The 21,994-nt window shown below is 33.4% G+C and overlaps 1 protein-coding gene across 1 annotated transcript in view; it reads left to right on the plus strand.

The window, feature by feature from the left end:
• The window catches only part of LOC138701470 (protein doublesex-like), a 1,083,736-nt gene extending 1,062,377 nt beyond the window's left edge, over nt 1–21,359 (plus strand). The window contains exon 5 of the mRNA XM_069828362.1: nt 1,440–21,359. The gene's annotated coding sequence lies outside the window, so the exon portion shown is untranslated. The remainder of the gene's footprint in view (nt 1–1,439) is intronic.
• The last annotated feature ends 635 nt before the right edge of the window (nt 21,360–21,994 follow it).

Consider the following 21,994-nt stretch of genomic DNA (forward strand, 5'->3'; position numbering starts at 1 on the left):
ACTACAACTGGTAGTGATTTTATAACTGTTATGTTGGCAGCAGTGACACAAGCCATTAGTAGTTTAAATTCTGAAAATTCAAATTGTTCTAGATATCTGAGCCCATTACTAGAAGCTAGTGAAATTTGAACATACTAGTAATTATTAATTAATATCAGTATTAATATAAATACATAATAGTTATTGTATGTGTTGCATTGTGTTGTGGTTACAATTTCAAGATTAGAGTCAGGTAGGTAAATAAATATCACATATTTATTGTGATATATGTCCTTGGGTAATCGGCAGAAATACCATTTCACGTTTTAATTAATTTCTTTCCTGTTTAGACTTTGATTACAATAATGGAGTAAATATTCTAAAGCATACATTTCAAAGTGGCACTCGTTTTCGGAATTCATACTAATCATTTCACGTGATTAAACAAAATATATTTTTAGGTTAGGTCTCGTGATTCGTAAATTGTTTAATCAAAGCAATGAATTTAATGTTGTCAGACAAAATACATTTTAATATTAGATCATACACTAACCTACTAACTACTAACATAATGTGCGAGAGGTCCAGAAGAAAAATATATTCTTTTACAAATTATTACATCTTTTAGAAAACACTTCCCCAACATAAAGATGAAATGTGGTAAATAAGCAAGACATCGTTATTATTATTATTATTATTATTATTATTATTATTATTATTATTATTATTATTATAGTACATGGCATTGTGATTTTATCCTCTTTCGATGATATCTAGTATTACTTGGCAACACTGAAGAGACGGCCAAATTAGTCTTTTAAGAATTACTCTTACGTGATCCTCAGTAGTAGTAGTTTATTGACTTTACTGGCTTTGAGCCAGAGGCCGTTTTAGGGTCTTATACGCGCAGGATGCCCTCTCCAGCCATTGTACATAAATAACAATAAATATATATTTACATACTGTATATGACACTATTTCTGGCATAAGTGCCAGTAGGTGTCTGAGTGCAATGATTGGTTATTTATTTATTTATTTATTTATTTATTTATTTATTTATTTATTTATTTATTTATTTATTTATTTATTTTTTTTTTTTTTTATTTTTTTTTATTTTGGTGTAGGCCTAATTTGTTAATTTGCGATGCTTAAGGAATGGTGAACGGGACAAGAGTTCGGGGTAAAAGATATCAGTTGGTAGACAGCATTAAGGTATTATATGGGGAGATTAAGAGGAAAGCAAGAAATTGGAAAGGATGGGAAATGCTGGGTTTGCAGTTAAAGATCTGCTCTTGGGCAGAACATCCTCAGTATACATACACGCCATCTAGTGTTTCTGTACTGCATGCTTACTTCATAGTGTCATTCGTCTCCTTCCGTATGTATCCCTTTAATCCAGTACCTTTCTATCTAGTACGACGAAAATGCACATTTTATCTATAGTTTGCTTTGTGTTGCAGAGTGCAGAGTACAGGCTGTGAGACGACATTGCGAACTCCGGGGGAGGAGGACATGCCGGCTAGTCTTTGCTTATACGACTGCTGCAGATTATAAGAACCTGTCCACGTATTCTATAATCACAACAGCAACCGAACTATTACACAATTGCAAGGTCAAGTACATCACATTTCCAACTTTATAAAATATGAAATTGTCTACTAGGAACAAAAATGAAACGACTTTGTACTAAAACAATATACGAAGTGAAGTAACGTCGAAAGTTATTATGTGATCTTAGATTCGTGTGTAAAATTTTGATCTCTGGTAAGGCTTCGAAAATTATTTACGACTGACAATTTTGGTGCAAACTTAATTTTAAATATACTGTACCGTATTGTTAACAACCGACTTCATGAGCCAGTTTCAGTTTTTGTTACTTTCAATATGGTTTCATCTCAAGTGGCTTGTCAGATATGAAGCTCTTACTCTTTGCAAGGAGATTTTAACAGTACTAGCCACAAAGAACAGGCACTTCCTATGGGCCGCTTAGGTCTATAATGAGGTGCTGATCGATAATTGTGAAATGATAGTGAAATTTGGCCCATTACGAAAAAACCTGTTCCTTCACCGCCTGAGGTCACCACACATTTTACTTGGAGTTTCCTGGATTTGAATCCAAGTCTCCAGCGTGGAAGCCGACGTTCTAGCCGGCCGGAAAACAGTGCACCATCAACGTTATGTCGAGAGTAGAAATCAATGCGGTACAGTAATCCAAAGAGTTTTGCACCAAAATTCGTTCATAAGTGATAATGGGAAGATCCCCACACCCACTTTGTCCAATTTGTAAGTGTCCCATCGAACGTCCGTATATTTTAAAAATACATTTGTAATAAACTGAGAAAAAGCTGCCAAAGAAGCTGGGTCGTTTTATTACAGAAACAATTTATGAATGTAGTGAAGTGTCTTGTTTTCAAATTAATAATTTAAATAAACATTTTGAAACAAGTGTAACAGGAAAGATCTCTGCGATTTATGTGCTGTGAAGGAGATTCTTGAGTCAATTTGAATTAGATAGTAGTGAAATGAAGAAAATGATCAGAACTTGATTCCTTTAGCTATGGGTTGTTTTGCCAAAACAAGTGACTTTCAGTTGTGCTGAGAACTGCCTGCTTTGCTGATTGTCTCGTCATTCTCAAGACCGATGGCTTCTCAACTGCACGTCCGTGTTACTTCACTGTATTACCAGCATTAATATCATCAATAGCTGTTCTGGCCAACAGATCGTAGTGTACTTAAATTGTGTACATGTTAACTTGTTTATTGACTATATAACATATTTATCGGTGTTATTGACTGTTATTTACATAATAATAAAATGTGGAACATTATTGTATTTCATTTCTTGTTCCAAATGACACGAGCAAAGTCGAATAGATTTATGAAAGTGTTTCCTAAACTCGAAAAAAAAGTAAACAGTGACTTCATCGGCTTCATATTCGAGAGAATTGATTCACTATTTTCAACAACAATGGCTCATATTCACAAATTATTATTATTATTTTCCTTAGGCAAGATAAGTATTTTTTCTATAAAAGGCGATGAGATAATCATCTGTACATGGTAGTTACCATTATTTTCTAAATCTATTCAATAATATCTCCATTTCTGAGTGCGAGGAAAAAAGTAGGAATACTTAAAAGCCTAGTTGAAAAAATATAATATATTAACTCTTTATGTCTTTTTGTATGGCGATAATCAAAGAGGAGTCTAATATCAAGTTTAACACTCGCTTTACTTTTATGTTTTAATATGTACGGTTACTTCATTTCGATTAAAATTTAACTATTGAAAATTTTCATTTTGATTAAAATCGGACCACTTATATTAGTAATATAAGATTATAAATAATTGAATCAGTATTTAAGAAACCAAACCTATCCAAGAAACTTAATTTGAAAAGAAAACTTTATAAAAATATTCCTGCATTGGGTACGTCGAGTTTCGCTTGTAATTGTGTTCTTTTTAGCATTACTGCACAAGGTGGATTTATCTGGAATATTTTGATCTGTATCGAAAGATTGCATTACAAATCTTTTGGACAAGGAAGGTTTCTGAAGCAATGATTCATCTTTACTTTTGTGTTTCAGTATGTTAATTCTATTTAATTTCGATTTAAAGTTTGATTATGTTATTATAGATGCACAATAGTATAATTTACGATGTGTAGTACCTAATGGCAAATGTTTTATTTTCGTGTTTACTGAAATGACAATCATGGGATGACTAACTTCCGTTTTATTTGCTGAAATTAACGAGTAATCAAAATATTTAAATTCACATACAACAGAAGAAGAATATTTGTATTAGCAATTTTCTTTAGCATTTTAATTATAGATTTTATCTGCTGATATATTATAGAGTTTATATTTGTATTCTATTTCGAAAATAAGATGCAACAATTAGTGCTACACATTTCAATAATGATCAACTACTGCGTAGTACGTCCTTAGCAAGAATTAGAAACCAAATCATATTTGGGCATTAAAATGCAATTGCATTAAAGACTTACTCAATTTCAAATCGTTTCACTATATTGCATATAATAGACATGTTTTTGAAGTACTATATTGAAAGATATTTCATATTTTTTACATACTATTTCTTTCTAGAGCATGTTAAAATATATGTGAAATACTTTATATATATTTTTATTTCGAGAAAAAAATGCAAGTTTTAGATATATTTTATTGTATATTTATAAGCCGTGAAACGGTTCGTTAGAGACACCCATAGTGTCCGTATTGTATTGTTTGTGGAGTTCTGAATTACTGTCGTAGACATTATACTAAACCAGTCAACTATAAATTTATGTTAAGAGGAACAATTGAGTGGACATAACTCGTAATTATACACCTTTCCATTATCTACATTACCGTGAGTTCTGTAATCGGAATAGGTATACCAAATAATTATATTCAACTCAGAAATGTCTCCATAATATTTTAAAACTTTATAAAATGCACATAATGACATCTACAATGATAGATCCTATTTATAAACAGTCTATAAAAAATAATGCAGACTGATTATTTATCACAGATTGTTCTAAGTTGTGCACGAATGACGAGAGTTTTTCATTAGTTGATCTTCAAAGAACATGTTCGTTGTATTATGTTGTGAAATGATATTGTTGTTTAAAGTTGATATTATTTTGTATATTTTAAAGAGACGCTTAGGAATTGTACTCCTACTTTAGTCTTGAATAACTACCGATAGGAAAAATGTGATGGTAATTGATAACCTGAAATAAATTAAAATTATTGTTCTTAGGTAAAACTTTACAACCTACAGTACATCTAAAAATCAGACGGTCTTCAAAATTTAATTTGAGAAAGAGTATAACTTTAAAATGGTTTATAACAGCAACTCGTGCAGTAATCTTGGATTCCATATAATATTTTCAGTTCCAGTAATAAATGTAGACTTATTGATTACATAAATACTGTATTATCCGAATACTCATAAATAGTTTGATTCTCTTTGGCAAATTTGTATGTATTATTTAACTTGGAAGTTCACAACAAACTATTCGAACGAAGTTAATGGTGTTTTCATTATTGGTAACACCACTAAATAAAGGCAAAACCATGATGTGCAACTTGCAGAATAATTTGATTCTCTTTGGCAAATTTGTATTTATTATTTAACTTGGAAGTTCACAACAAACTATTCGAACGAAGTTAATGGTGTTTTCATTATTGGTAACACCACTAAATAAAGGCAAAACCATGATGTGCAACTTGCAGAATAATTTGATTCTCTTTGGCAAATTTGTATTTATTATTTAACTTGGAAGTTCACAACAAACTATTCGAACGAAGTTAATGGTGTTTTCATTGGTAACACCACTAAATAAAGGCAAAACCATGATGTGCAACTTGCAGAATAATTTGATTCTCTTTGGCAAATTTGTATTTATTATTTAACTTGGAAGTTTCACAACAAACTATTCGAACGAAGTTAATGGTGTTTTCATTATTGGTAGCACCACTAAATAAAGAAAACCATGATGCACGTATGCATGCAAATTGCAGAATAATTTGACTAACAATAAATAACAAACTGCTAGCATGTAAATGCTCCAACAAGTAAGCTTTGAAATACCGTAACTAATAAATTGAAAGTAGTAATTCATTTTAGTATGCCTTAAAAATAAACGTAATTAATTATAAAAAATGAAAAAGTAATTCATATTAAGTTCATACCAAGTTATCAAAATGAAGATTTTTAAACACAACAAAGAAAACGAAACAATTATAGAAATGTCGAGACAATAAACAAAATTCTTATTGCTAAAGCTGTTTTGCAGTAGGTATAATAATTGTCTTTTTCAAGACACATTAAAATGACAATTTTAATTATCTTTAGAATCAAGTAATTCTTCTTCTTCTTCTTCTATTGGACATTTCCGTTTTACAGATCGTCCGACTTAGCCTCCTCCAGACATCTCCATCCTCCCAAGATTTTTTACTCATCATTGTTGTCCATTCCATTCCTCTTGCATTTAAGTTCTCCCTTATCTGGTCTTCCTTGGTCTTTCCATTGTACTCGTATTTTCTATGCTCATCTCCAATACTCTTCTTGGTAACCTCTCTGGTACCATTCTTTTTAATTTTAAAATTTAAAATTAACTCCTTATTCTATTTTGTCAGGCATTTTAATAGCGGAAACGGAACGATTCATGTGGTGCAAACATTCAAGTTCTTGATGACATAAAATTACAAAATACCGGTAGTTTTGAATACTTTTAAAATTAAACCATTGTTTAGTTGCGCACGCTTGATTGATTTCAATAAACAAAATCAGTATTGCTGTGTACAGTATCTTAAAATGATTGTCAGCCATTGTTCCCTACATTACATGTAAAACATACCCACAAACATTTGAAAATTAATAATATAATAATATATACGGTACAGAAACAACAATAAATAATGAAACAACAGGTAAAATAGAAATCCAAGCCGACTCTTTCATTTTTGTGGATGTTTTAAAATGAACATTTTGAAGGACATGAATTCATATCAATAAAACTTCAAAGATAATTCATTTATTAGGCTAGAAATTGATGTATTTAAATTTATAAATTTCAGTCATTATTTAAAAATATAACAATATATTTTTATTCGACGTGCAAATAATTTAAATCACTATTCAAATAAGAGAAAATAAATAATTCACTAATAAAGATATATAATAAATCGCAAGAAACTTAGTGATAATAAACATGGAGTTATAAACAGGCTTTCACGGAATTTGAAATGTCCAACGTTTCGGAACTACACATAGTTGCCATCATTAGGTTAAGACCAGAGGGACACCTATTCTGTTTGGCTCTTTACGCCAGGCTAATTCGAACGACTGAACAAAAGATTCTAATTGTCTATTGTTTATATAGGATATTGACTGTTCAAGTCAAATGAGATACTAGGAAATGTCATTTTCCAGGACACGGTGGTTTAGCTAAAAGCCTAATTCTAAAACATGGCGCTTTTTGTAAGAAAATTATGACCCATTTTTTCTCTGGGAATATAATACAGTAGTTTCAAGTTTTCTATAATTAGACCTAATGCTTGTAGTAGTAACTTATGTGAATACTCATAAGACTTATATGGGAGAGCTATGTCGTTGATAGGGGAACAAAAGCCTAGAGTCTCCATGTCGCAGACCCGGGTTCAAATCCTGGCCAGGTTAACAAAAACTGCGTTTAGTGCAGGTTTTCATATGGTACTCCCTTCCTCTGTCGGCATATCACTTATACTTCTTTAATCATGACCGCCATTCTGGTACAATACAGAGGCACTTCGTATAGTACACTAAAATCAGCGACAAAAGCGATGAGGTCTATGATAAAATTACCACCGTTAAAAATTATTTGTCTTAAAATATTATAGAAGTTCTGTAATTAAATAATTTTTCAATTGTAATAAAATTCATTAGACAATTATTATTACAAACTTCACAAAAAAATCTAAAGCAGTGGTTCCAAAATTGTTTCAGTCTAGCGTCCCTCTTCTGAGAACTGGATGCTGGCTACCGCCCTCTCCCCCGCCAATAAAATTAATATAATAAGCATGTTGAAGCCACCTATATAATAACCTTAAACATTGTACGTTTATATTCAGTTATTTCAAACAAAATTATGAACAAAAATTCAAAATCAATCCATACAATTTTATTAAGAAACAAGTTACAAGAACGGATACAATTTTATCACCTTTCAGAAACGTCATATGTCTTCATACTTCTGATCAATAGCAACCTGCCCACACATTCTCGCGCAGATGCTATGCTGCCGGATGGATAATGTATCCTCATTAGACAACCTAATTCTTTTATACAAGCACTCTATTTGTCTTCACACAGGAGATGACTCAATAAATCATATTAACCCTTCTTCCCACCTTTTTGAGGTCTGCCCACATCTCTCTTACCTCTTGGACTGAAGTGTCTAGTTATCTTAATTTGTCCTATACTATCAGCTCTATTTATATGAGCATTCCATTTTCTCTTTCTCATTTTGTAAATTCCGCAACATCTCTTTTTTTTTCCACTGTTGTCTCACACATTCTTTCCTGACTATCTAATCTTGCTTTGTCACTTATAGCTCGTAGAGTATTCATTTTTGTTGCCCTCGTGATCTGTTTCGTTCTATTTGTCTCTGCTTGAGTTTCTGCACCATATCACAGATCATATCGCTGCCTTATAAATTTTGATTTTTCTTTCTATGTTAAGATATTTATTCTTCCATACAACATCTCTTAAACAGCACGAGATTATGGATGCTTTGGAAACTTGGTCTTCTACAGGGTTTTTTCCGATCTCTGATAACGAATTTGAATGATATCATGTGCGTCAGGAATCACATCGACAGCTGAATTACGGCGAGAGGTGACAGACTGGTAGTGAGTGATTTCATAATCAGAGTGCACTGTGTATCACAGTAGCAATGCCCAAGAAAATCGAGCCTTTTTGGGAGGGGTACATAACCCTTTCCGATGCCAGGTACAGTTACGTGAACATCATAAGAGCCTGCAAAGAACGTGGTTTCGTTATGTCCAAGAAAGGCATCTTGTGTGTACCTAATAAGACTGGCATAGCTCGGATGGAAAAAGCAAGCAAATCCATCCCCCGTCTCAAGTCACCGCACCCCACGAGATGATACAAATTAATTCCATTCGAGCTTTACCAATCTTATTAAGTACATAGATGATGTCTTTCTTGGAAATAACGAAACCTCGTTTATTGCAGGCTTCTTTTATTTTACTTAACTATACTCGGCATTGGAAAGAGTCGTAATGTACCCTCCCAAAAGGGCTCGATTTTCTTGGGAATTTCTGCAATGAGTCGCCGTGCACTCTGACTATGAGATCACTCACTACTGATCTGTCACCTCGTGCCACAGTTCAGCTGTCGTGTGACTCCTGACGCACATGATATCATTCAAATTCGTTATGAGATTGGAAGCAACGCTGTATAAATGTGATTACATGACGGTAGCTGAATATATGTACATCTAAGTACTTAGAATTTATTCAATGATTCTGTTACTTCGATGTGCACATACATTTATGTATTTTGTCAGTTGATACTGTCATATTATTATATTTCCTGTAGTTACTACAAATGTGTGAAGCAACCTTTGGAGATCGTTCCCAGTGTTTGCCATAAGAACAGCATCATCTGCATAATACAATATATGCTTCTTCTCAATATATCTCCAATAGATATCCCGGTAGGTATTTTACACTCTGTATTAATTTATGTATTACTAAGGGACTGAGTGAGTCCCCTTGAAAAATACATGTTCACAAAATAACCGCGTGCTTTTATGGCTTAACTTATAATTTTCTTTCATAAAACATATATTGAACCGTAACGCATTAAATGTTGATAAATATAAGTAACGAAACACATTCTCAAAATTATAGAATATAAGTACTAGAATAAATTTAAGACTTTTTTGTTAAATGTTTTGTTGCCTGTTATTATTAACAAATCAATACAAACCTGAACATACTCCTATTCCCCTCATCATAATTTACCGTACTCCTGAAAAAAAAAAAAACTACATATTAAGGGGGAGGCGGTATAGTAGTTCAGAATGGAAAAAATGATCGCGCTGTTTCTTAAAAATAACAGGTATTTAGGAATGTTTCGTCGTAGCAGAATGTAAAATATTTCAATGTGTGTAACAGGTATCTACAAATCATAAAAATTGTGTGGAGATATGTTCCTGATTAAGCCAACTGTTCATGCAGAAATATGCATACAATTTATTTCGACTCTTTCACAACGTAACAACATTAGGTGGAAGCACACATTTTTTTTTTATTTCTACAGGCCTAGACACAAAATATGGCCCACTTGAATTTTGCAAGTTTCAGTTACAAGCACTGAGCATGCGCAGTATATTATAACTGTAACTTAGAAAATTTAGGTGGCCGAGATTTTGTTCCTGGGTCTGTACAATATTGATATTAGGAATCATTAAATCATTATTATTGATATATTCAAATATTTTTATAAACACGAACATAAGCTGTTGACTGGTCATTTAAAATGTTATGGTTAAAATCTCTTATAAGATGTGGTAATAAGAAATGTACACTCGAATTTGCTTTAATTATTTGTTATAAGTGTCGGATATCATTGCATATGTTGTAATTATGAATTCTATTTGGTGTACGATCAACGAGTTATGTCCACACAAGAAAAGTAGGAATTACTGTATCCCTTTGAGAGAGAATTTTGCTTAAGTACCATAATTATTGTAAAGCTATTTTTTGACTGTATTATACATAGAAATCATTTTAAACCCTTTATATCGTAAGGCCGAAAGAATGGCGTGAATCTTTCACGGTGCTCATAGTGGAACAAAGGTTTCGGAATTTTTACCTTGTCATAGATTTAAAGTTTCGGAGCCATCAGGGAAGGCAAACAAGGAAGAAATCTATGTTTTGGATCGAGGACTGGACGGATCCTCTTAGTAATCACTAACACGGATAGGTTTTCCTTTCGGCTGCTTACCTGATGATGTAGCTCCAACGTCTCTATATCTGTGGTATGGTACAAATATCCAAAAATCTCGCACCGAGGACAAAGGAGTTATAAGTAGTAATTTATAGTGTAAGAGAGTAAAATTTCATTTTAACCGCGAGTGGAAAATTTAGCGCCCGAGGCGAAACCGAGGGTTATAATTTCCACGAGCACATAAAATCTGTTTACTATCGTGTGCTATACAATATTTTATCCATTACTGGTATCCAAATTTAATTTAAATTATGGGTCTTTCTTTGTAATGTGGTGTTTGTGAGGAAGTTATAAATGAATGAATGTGTGGATTTTAATGTTGTTAATGTGTCTGTTTTCATGGAGAGAGTTATTTAAAAAAATGTAATTCATTTCTGTGAGTTAAAAATGTTTAATTCATTTTTGTGAATAAAGTGATTGTTTAGATTGCTAAGGACTATGAAATAAAGACCACTTTACATACCAGTCATGGATAAAAATTATTTTTACACCTGATGTGATGAGCAAGAGCCTTTAAAAGAAAACTAGCGCACAATGATATCAATATAGCTCAAAGTAACCTATATGAACGACGACGTTGAGTTCACTGTAATAGTAAGGGTGCCAAATTACAAGTGTATGGGTAAATAATAAAAGAAATTCGTCATACTTCCGTCTAAGAGACACCATTGCGACTGATGTGTTTTGTTCTGTGAATTTTCTTAAATTTATGGATGTGTCAACCCGGGGAAAATGGGTTATCGGTTCCTAGAATTTGTGGTACCAATGATGAGTATTTTCCGTGTCTAATCCCTGAAAATATTTATATAAACTTTAAGGAAATAATGAATCAGTGTATTATAAATTGTTCATGACTCAGTGTCAAGAGACTTGTCGGCTTAATTGACTCGGATAATCAATTCTTTCATACGAAATAGTTTAAACTTTCATTTCTTACTGACAAATGTGATCTATAAACATTTTATATGCCGGATTTGAGCATTAGTTCTGCACCACTTGTGATAAATACCAAGTGCCGGTTACGTCGCTTCTCCCGTACCACACTATTATAAGACTGGTATAATAAAAATAATCTGAATATTGTGATATTAATACTACTATTAATCTTATTATTTTAGAATATGTCCTGAAATTGTGGCAATGGAATTTTTAAATTCCAGCGCCGTATAAAAGTTTATACCAGAAGGTTTAAAACGCCTTTAATAATAAGTAGGTATTCAAATTGAAATTGAAAGAATTAAGCTTCTAAATAATGAATACTGATACTCTGTACTTAAAAGAACTGAAGCGTGTGTGTTCAGGCGATTGCCTGTGTACCTACTGAGAGAATCTGCTGAATAATATTTAGTAATTAACGTTTGATTCACCAGTTATATTCGGTTACATTATTAGCAGTGAACGCCTTTATGAAATGCCTAATTTTTTCACTATTGTAATAGGAAATTTGTAACTATTGTAAACATATATTTTGGGCACTTTAGCAGAGGAACCGATCTTTTTAAATCCTCTTCAAATTACATTACCATGAAGTGAATCATAATTTTGGGATATTTATACAGTTAATGTGTTCACTTTTAAAATTATCCGTCCATTAAACAGATTATTCTCCTTCATGTAATTATTTGAACCGCATATTGTAAACACCCAGAGCATCAGTTATTATTGGGTAGCGTGTCTTATACACGCCAATAAAGGAAGACATTTTGTAGCAGTAGTGACGTAAACCACAAACCAATAAATTTAACCTTTCTTAATGTTTGTTTGACAATGTTATAAATCTATACTGGATATAGGTCTGTATGCGAAAATAAGTGCCGAAGTATGAACAAAAATTACAACACAAAATTCCAATTAATGTAATTACAGTAGAACCTCTATTATCCGTGGTAATGAAGGGGATGGATTGAATGATTAATCGAAAAAATCGGATAATCCATATCATGAAAGATTTTTTTAATTTCCTCCATGGTATTGTATTTAACTCGCTAGGTAGTGGATCAAAAGTTCACTAATTTAAGTCTGCTTGTCAAGGACGGGGTTTTAAGGGACAAGGAAGTCCTTTGTAATGACTGTCTCAGGAAAGATAGAAATAAAGCAGGTCTCATTTTGTAGATTTACATATTTTTTACAATTTATCCTTGTTTTCTTTTATTAAATCGCGCAGTTGTAACTCCAATCTCATATTCTGATGCGAGATGAGCCACAGTTTCTCTTTCTCAAACCATTCAATTATTTCCATTTTTTTTTCGATACTTAGCACAACACGTTTCTGTTAACACTCGTAAAAGACATTTTTTATACAAGTTATATTATGGAACGGGAATTCGAACAGAAGATAATGCTGTGTAACGATAAAGGCTTGCAATAACATCTCTAGCAAAACATATTAGAATCTACTAATATGATGTACAAAACAGTACTTCATATAAGTTAGGTATTTATTTCTGAAGAAAAAAGAGCGAGAAATAGACAGTCGGATAATCCGCCAATCTCTTAATAGGGTGACGGATAATCGGGGTTCTACTGTAATTGGCGTCTAGCCAGTGAATTTACTTTGTTCTCAGCTATCACTATAATTTGTATGTTCGTAGTGATTTACTTTTTCTTTACAAGACATTGCCGTTATCCAATCATTACAGAACCGGAAGGAGTAAGGTTACGAAATTTCCGTATACATCAAATATTAATACTTTAAATTATGTATAGTTCCAGTAGCCATTACCTTAAAAAACAAAATACCACTTTTTAATAATTAGCTTTGAGAAGAGAAAATATTTAAAAGTACGCAATTTTTCCATAGAATTGTGTATGTATAAGCACATTGAAATACTTGTAAAATTGAATAATTTCAAGGGAAAAATTGTTCCGGGGCCGGTTATCGATCCCGATAACGTACCTAATGAGAAAACCACAATTTCTAGTGACACAGAGTTTGTGTGCACTCGATGTGGGTTTTTGGCGTCTTGTCAGCCGACTCGAGTTATGTGGTTAAAAAGGGGAAAATTGAGGTAGTGTCGGATGAAGTTCCTGCGTAGCTCAGTCAGTAGAGCGTTGGTGCGCTAAGCCAAAGGTCCCGGGATCGATACCCGGCACGGAACAATTTTTCCCTCGAAATTATTCAAGTCTGCTTCACAGGGTGCTTTACCTGAAAGCTAGATTTGCATACTTGTAAAATTGTTGAGTAAGACATAGTTGTTGAATATCATTTTTTGTTACAGAATGTTACATAAACAATGTATTTTGCATGTAAATTTGGGCTATAATTGTGAAGTTATTTGCTGTTCTATTTAAGGCAGAACACAACATGGTATTAATATGGATTGTATTTCAACGTTCGCCTGTGTACTTGTATTATTCTATACGATATCAAATCATCAGTGTATACTCGTAACATGATACCATGTAAGTAAAGAATCAATTTTAGAGTGATCTTTTACTACGGAAATCAAGAGAGCTCTGTCTTTCTAAATAAATGGTGAATATTTGTTACTACTGCTAGAAGGCATGTCGCGGACCAAGATCAATTGCTCGGTAGTAAATGAAAATAGAATATGTTTTTTCACAATTTGAACAATAAATACTTTTTTTCTCTTGATTGAAAACGCAACAATAGAAAAAGACACTTATTATTATGAAGCCATTTATATTTGAAAGTTAATCAGCTTGATCATCAAATAAGATGGTCAAGTTGATATTTCGAATTCACTTATTCAAGTAGTTTTTCTTAAATTACTATCATGCAATTAGTCATTAATGTCTTCAGTTACTTGCTTAGTAATATTTAAAATTTATGTACATTACTATTTACAATTTTTATTTCTTGCCAGTTCAAGTTACAAACAAAGTTCATTTCTGTGATAATACATTGTCTGCGAAACATTCAACTTTAAATTGAATTGATTTTTAAGGCAGAACATTTAATTAAATCTAATTTTTCAGGTACAAAGAACAGTCTAAAATAATTTTATTCATAAAATGAAATAAAATCTAGACATACATATTCTTACTACACATAAATAATTATCGATTCTTTTCTGGCAGAAACATAAGCTGTTTCATGAATACAAATAAAACTCATTTCTTCGATTAAATCCTTTAGTTAAATTGTGTTGTGGTAAACAATTATGTACAAACACTGCGAGATTTTGCATGAGTGTCATCTTTAGAAAAGAATCATGTTCGACAAGAATGAAAGAAAAAGTTACGTAGTTTTGATATATTTTAAATGGTATATTTTTATTGCAATTATTTAAATACTGAAATTGTGACATCATATACTTGTATTATATCTAGTAAAGACTCATTTTAAAATATCTTATAACATACATTATTATTAATTCTCTTTTCATTTATGGACATTTTATCCTCTGGATAAGCCAATTGTATAGGTATGTTGTTTCACTGGAGGTTTTGTTTCCAAGTTTAGAAATATGAACCACTGCAAAAACTGAGATGAACTGTAAACATGCAAGAGAAGAGTATATGAAATGTCTAAATTGAGGCAATTTGGAAATACTTTCTTATCTGGTGGTACTCTCCTGGCACTTGAGTCTACTGGCAAACAGGCTATATTGAATAAAATAACCGCGAAGATTGGATTTCGTTCATAGTAAGTGTTCGTGCTCGCCTGAAACGCGAAATACCTTCTTTGGTGGTCTGTTTGTTCAATTATTTCAAGAGAAACTGCATTTAGTTGATGACCAATGTAGTTTCTCCAAATAAAGCAATATTTCTCTTATTGTCACTATAGCTATACAAATGCGTGCAACAACTTCACAAAACAATCTTTATCTCTAACTACAGTGCGTATACTAGCTGGCTCCGCAGAAGTGACAACAGAGTTGCCAGATAAAGGAAACGCAACTGTCGTACTAACTTATGAAAAATATCGTATTTTAGCATAAAATTGTCGTACATTCATCATTTTACTATTTTTATAGATAGTGCGTACAAATATAATATTTCACATCACATAACACCCCCCCCCCCAAATTTTCCTCATATGCCTATATATAACATTCTACTACAACATTTTAGTTCCAGTTATAAATATTACTAAATTTAGTTCACATCCACAATGATTTTCAACATTCAAACAAATCAGCGTCCATTTCTTCATCTAATCAAGAATATTACTAATTATAATTGATATCCACAATGACATTTAACATTCAAATTACCATTTCTTCATCGACACTGTCATCCCCGTAAAGCATGCACGATGACGCTTGGTCGGAAACATTATTACAATATATTGAAAGCAAGCAGAAACGTTATCTTTGATCGGCGTGTCGGCAGATATTTTATATCAATCAAAGCTGCAGCTGATAATTACATCAAATTAATCCACCTGCAGTCGACTCAAACCCAACATCGCTAAAATGTCGGCGCGTTTAGACTTCTTAATCCTACTGCGGTACTATTTCATTGATAAAATACTTTCATTTTTGAACATATAGTGAAGTTAGCAGATCTCTGAACTCGTATTACTTTGTTATAACCGCACCGTACATGAAATCTGGAGCTCAAGATGACGAATTATGACTTGCATGGCAAGTGTAGCCAGCATATTGATTTTCAAAGCATCTTTTGTCCCTTTAAAGCATGTTTCTTTCATATTAGTCAATGACATACTGAATGAAGAAAAGTTGTATAGAAAAGGAACGAATTAACCGTTAATTTTATTTTAATTATAGACCAACATTATAAGTTCGAAAATAATTTTGTCTCTTCAGTAAAATAGTCGTACAAAATTGCGTACGACATAGAGTTCGGTCGTATCTCGTACAATTAGTCAAAATAGTCGTATGCATACGACAATAGTGGTACATATGGCAAACCTGAGTGGCAATCAGAACGCGGGGACTCGAGGAGTTGTGTTAGTATCAGTGCAGGTAGTGAGTCAATGACCTTGGCCGAATTGAATGGTGAAGGGAAATGATTCAGGAGATGTAAACCAGGCGCTTCAAACCAGGCGCTTCACAGTACCAACTTTACATCGCTGCCAAGTCGAATAATGCCGCTTGCTTCATTGCGGACCCAGTTAGTATACGCACTGTATCTCGTACATGAGTTGACTCGTTAACGCTAAAATCTTAGAGTGGCGTTTAGAAATGATTCACTTAGCAAATGAACATACTATACGCTTGAGGAAGTAAATATTTTACGTTGGGCATTATAGTGTCCAAGTCTTTTTTTACTTATGACTATCAGTGATAAATTAATGCGACGTAATATAGAGTTAAAGACATTTAACTTCCGCCATTGAAACTGGGTGGTTCTCCATTGTCTTGTAGTTGCCCCGTGATGTCTCTGCGATGGCCCTGCGTCGTGCTAATACTATATCCAGGGATCCTCGCAATGTGTGGATGTGTCTAGTGTCGATTTACAGAAAATACTCTCCCTCTTTTACACCGCATAGTTGTAAGTCGGTAGAACCGGGGTTCTAAAATACGAAAAGAAAGGGATAATGTAAAGTTATTCGCCTAAAAGATTATTCTTACGCTTCCTTTTATGGCAAATAACATGGAAAGTTGCACTATAATAATCCGTGGCGCTACAGTCCACGAAGGGCCAAGACCGACCAGCCGGCTGCTGACCTCACGGCCACATGCCGAAGCAGAGGTGGACGATCATCCAACCAAATGGAGGTATCATGTGGTTAGCACGATGAGCTCCCCAGCCCTGGGAACCGGTCCCATACACTGGCCGAAATTTAATGAGAAAATTTCTTCCCCCGTAAGGACTCGAACCAGCGCGCATTCCGTAACGCGAGTCCTAGGCAGGATGCCTTAGACCACGACGCAACGGCGCGGGACGGAAAATTGCACTATACTATGTTAAAATTGAAGTATGCGCCCTTGGATGACTAAGTGCCGAAACTAACGTTCGTATAAAATTGGTATTTTTAGAACCTTTGCACATACATAGGCCTGTACATTTTTATAAAGTTTGTTCACATACTATATACAAACCTATAGGTAAATAAAACTGATGGCCAGATGTAAGATTTTACCCAGTTCACTTTATCAAAAGAGTTATCAGAACCGTGCATACTCTAGTACGTGCACAGTCTAGTATATACAGTCACGAAACTTGAGTTTTGAGGGTACTAGGAACAATAGACTGTGCCGGTACTATTTCGCATTGCCTTTGATGAGGCGATAGTAGCGATCCTAATGGTTAGCAACTATCTATGGATGCATATTTCCTACGTATTGAGCTTCGTGACTGCATATACTAGACTGTGCTATAAGTTTACATTATCCACTGCCGTCTTGAATGTAATGGCAAACCTAAACTTCGCTACACAGAATACAAAAATACTTAAATTTCGATATGAAACGTTAGTTTTCGTAAATAAGAATCCCAAGAAAAGCCTCATAATGTCTCCATAATATAAAATGTTTGTAACGTGTACGTACGACGTACCTAGGTATGTAGTCTATGGCAGCTTCACGATTTATAGCCCTTTAGCCACGAAAACAATGAAATTATAATAAATTACGGTACTTTATTTAATGTAAATTGCAGCACAGAATGAAGACCGATAAGCGTCACATACTAATGCGCGCATGTATTACGTTAGTAAGGTATCATGTACGTCCGCCGACCTATTTCAATTTTACATAATGACTGCTATCAGAAATTATTACGAATTTATTCGCCTCTCGCTGATTCAATTGAAATATTATACCGGTACTTCAGATAATATAATAATGAAGTGTAGGAGGACATTCGAAAAGTAATGACAACGTAGTTACTGTTTCACACTAAATTTATTTAGGTTACTTTTGGCATTACATACTTCAAATATAGTCTCCTAACATGTCAAATCCTTGGTAGATTGCGGACTCCGTCTGCAGGATCATTTATGTATATCTCTCTCACTGATTGATCTAAATCTCTTTGGTTGTCAGCTCTTGATTGAAAGTAAATACCTCGCTTCCACTCATTTTGCAATAGTTCATTGTGGTAGAACTTTTCTCCCATAAGCCTCTTTCAATATCCGTAAGCACCTAATTGTATTTTTTTCCTTTTGCAACTTGTATTTTTATGAAGCATCTTTGTTCATACCTACTGAACATTTTTAGGGCGATATTACTTAATACAAAACAGAAACAGTCCATTTATTCACAAAATATGGTTACTTAAAAACTTAATATTCTACATTTATGCAACAATCTCTCTTTTATTACGTACTAAAAGATTCCGATGCTCACCGCTAGGAGCGTTGATTTACAGTAGCATCACAGTCTAGTATATAGTCACGAAGCTTGAGTTGTTGAGGGTACTAGGAACGATAGACTGTGCCGGTACTATTTCGCATTGTCTGTGATGAGGCGATAGTAGCGATCCTAGTGGTTAGCAACTTTCTATGGATGCACATTCTCTACGTATTGAGCTTCGTGACTGTATATAGCCTACTAGACTGTGGTAGCATGTTGTTGCCGTTACTTATTGAATGCCCTAGTGTTAAAATAATTCCGCGCCGCAGCGTCGTGGCCTAAGACATCATGCCTAAGACTCGCGTTATGAAATTCGACCAGGTTCGAGCCCTCATGGAGAAGGAATTTTCTCATAAAATTTCGGACAGTGTATGGGACCGATGCCCACTCAACATATGATGAATTTGGGAAGCTACGATAGGTAGCAAAATCCGGTTACGAAAACTGTTATAATGGCTCTCCCAGCTAACCACACGATACCTCCGTTCTGACTGGATGATCGTTTACCTCTGCTGAAACAAGTGGTTGGAAGTCAGCAGCCGGCTGGTCAGCTTGGCCCTTCATGGGCTGTAATTGAATATATTAAAGTATATAATTCATTGGAAAGTGAATGAATTTTCGAACATATTTATTTTAAAACCCACCAGCACCAATAAATAGGCCTACGAGTACTTTGACGATTCGAGGTACAGCTTATGTAAACTTCAATTACAAAGTTCAATATTTTATTTGTATAGACCAGCAAAGTACCTCTTATAGTTTTCTTTATGAGAATATAAAGACGAATTTGTTTCCTCTCTCCCTTAATCAGTTTTCAACTTTCCGTGGTTTGCCAGATAGGCTATGAATACTAAAGTAATTGTCAAAAAAATATATCACACCTACTGGATTATTATTATTATTATTATTATTATTATTATTATTATTATTATTATTAATGGTAATAGTAGTAGCCTAATAGTACTAGTATTACTACTACTTTATGCTACATGGATGACACGCACATTGTAAAAATTAAGATTCCTTGAAACTAGCCGCATCATCTGAGTTCCATAATGTAGGAAAATAATACAAGTTACGTAGGAAACTCCATTGGGGCGATGTTAGTTAAGATTCTCGAGTAACATAAATTTACAAATTCATAATTTAGGCTATTAAGAACTTTATAATCATATGCATATGGATGGAGTGAAGTGGAACTAATTTTTTTATCAAGTAGCGAAGAGCTCCATCAGATAATAATAATAATAATAATAATAATAATAATAATAATAATAATAAAGCATCAAATATATGATATATTTAGGGATACCTCCATTCTGTGACGACAAAATCGTTAAACCGTGACTTTGGAAATGGAAAGAGCCAAGAAATGGTAAAATAAAGATATGGAGTAACTGCAAAAGCATGAAACATATTATTTGAGTCTGAAATACATACAGTACTACAAGCTGACGTAATAGCACACGCGCATCGTCAACAGAGATATTTTTACTATAAATACATTTAAAAAAAATTGTACGTACGGTAGGCCTACTCATAAAATACTTATACAGTAAAACCTGGGTTGTATGTAACGTAGTAAGGGAAATGATTTAAATTATGCACAACTCAGAACTATGTATAAGTAAAGTATGAATATAAGATAATTTTCGAATGACCACGAATCATAGAACATAAGCAGCTGGGAGCACTTAAGGATTATTTGTGTAATAATGAGAAACAGTGAAAAAATTAGTAATGAAAATTTATTTTAATGGATGCAAATAATGTCGTGGTAAAAAATGACGAGGCAGACATAGGATCTCTGTAACTACGTAAAACATTAATGTTCTCGGTTGGATGTTATTGTGATACGTAGATTTTTAAGGAATTGGTCCGTATTTGTAAGGATTGTGAATATGATCGAAACTGAAATAAATTTAATGCAATTTATGTGTTGTATTAATTATGTTTTGCCTTAATTTATTTCTTGGATATGTACCACATATCTATACAAGTATTTAAAATGGAATTACTATCGGCATTTTTCATCTGAAATGATTTGTTGGAGAACCGTTGGAGAAATAGGCCATATAATTCATCCAAGAAAGTAAGTCTATCTTCCTAGCAAACACCATATCAATGCAAGAATCTGATTCGTTGCTAAGCAATGACGTCAGAATAGTGTAACTGTGGCTAACGAGAAAGACAGGCTACGGCGCGACGTCACACTCTTAGTCTTAACATGGCCAACATTGAACATTATAAATGCTCGCTTAACATGAGTTTAATATAGCTATTCCTTTGCTTTTTAGAACTATGAACATGTATTTATATTAGGCGATTGTCAAGATGGCCATGACTAGACCATGATAACCATGTGACTCCGATTCATGCCGAAGCCTGTCTTTTTCGTTAGCCAGCAGTAGCTGTTGCTAAGCATGTGACATCAGATGCTGAAATTTTCGTAACGTTTTATTCATTTGAGTCTCGAACATAAACGCTTCACGATAGAAAGTTTTGAACGAATGTAAACAAAACATGTAGTATTGAAGAACCCTGGAAGAAAACTCTATTGCGTTTTAGTAATAGAAACAGAGAATAAAAATAACATCACGCCTAGAATTTAGATTTAGTTCTCACGTATTTTTAATCATATGTCCGCAAAGTTTTGCATACATTTTAATAAAAATGTATTCTTTATCGAAGTACGTTCAAACGCAAAGAGCCATTTCATTCTCATAATATATGACCAATGTAAAATTCGTCGGAGCTTATAATGCACATGATTTTGGTTTCAAAGGCAGAAAATATGTAAATTCTGATGTTTTATTAGTAAGAAATAAATAACCGGTAAAGCCGCAAAACAAATTACTATTATAATACGTTACGAATCGCGGGAAAATACTTCAGAGGTTTAGGACAATCAGATGCTTAATATGGCGTAAGAATCTTGACAGGAATTTATAAATGCTAAATTCATAGTAATATCTGAAGAAGTGTAGCCTGTACCGTATAAATATACATCATAAATCGCACGCATTTGTATGCCAATATTATCAGCCTTTGCTAATAAACCAAATTTGAAACCCTAGTCGATATTTAGATTGTTCCGATTGGATTTAACTGTAATTGTAATATTAAAGGTAAATAGTTTGACCACATTGTGTACTCGGAATATTTGTTTCATGATGTATTTTCATGTTCGAATATATGCAAAGGTCATCCTGTAACTGGACCTATACTAGTTCATTGGTTATTGTACAATGAAA

This window comes from Periplaneta americana, chromosome 6, assembly GCF_040183065.1.
Source record: "Periplaneta americana isolate PAMFEO1 chromosome 6, P.americana_PAMFEO1_priV1, whole genome shotgun sequence".
Classification (NCBI taxonomy): Eukaryota; Metazoa; Arthropoda; class Insecta; order Blattodea; family Blattidae; genus Periplaneta; species Periplaneta americana.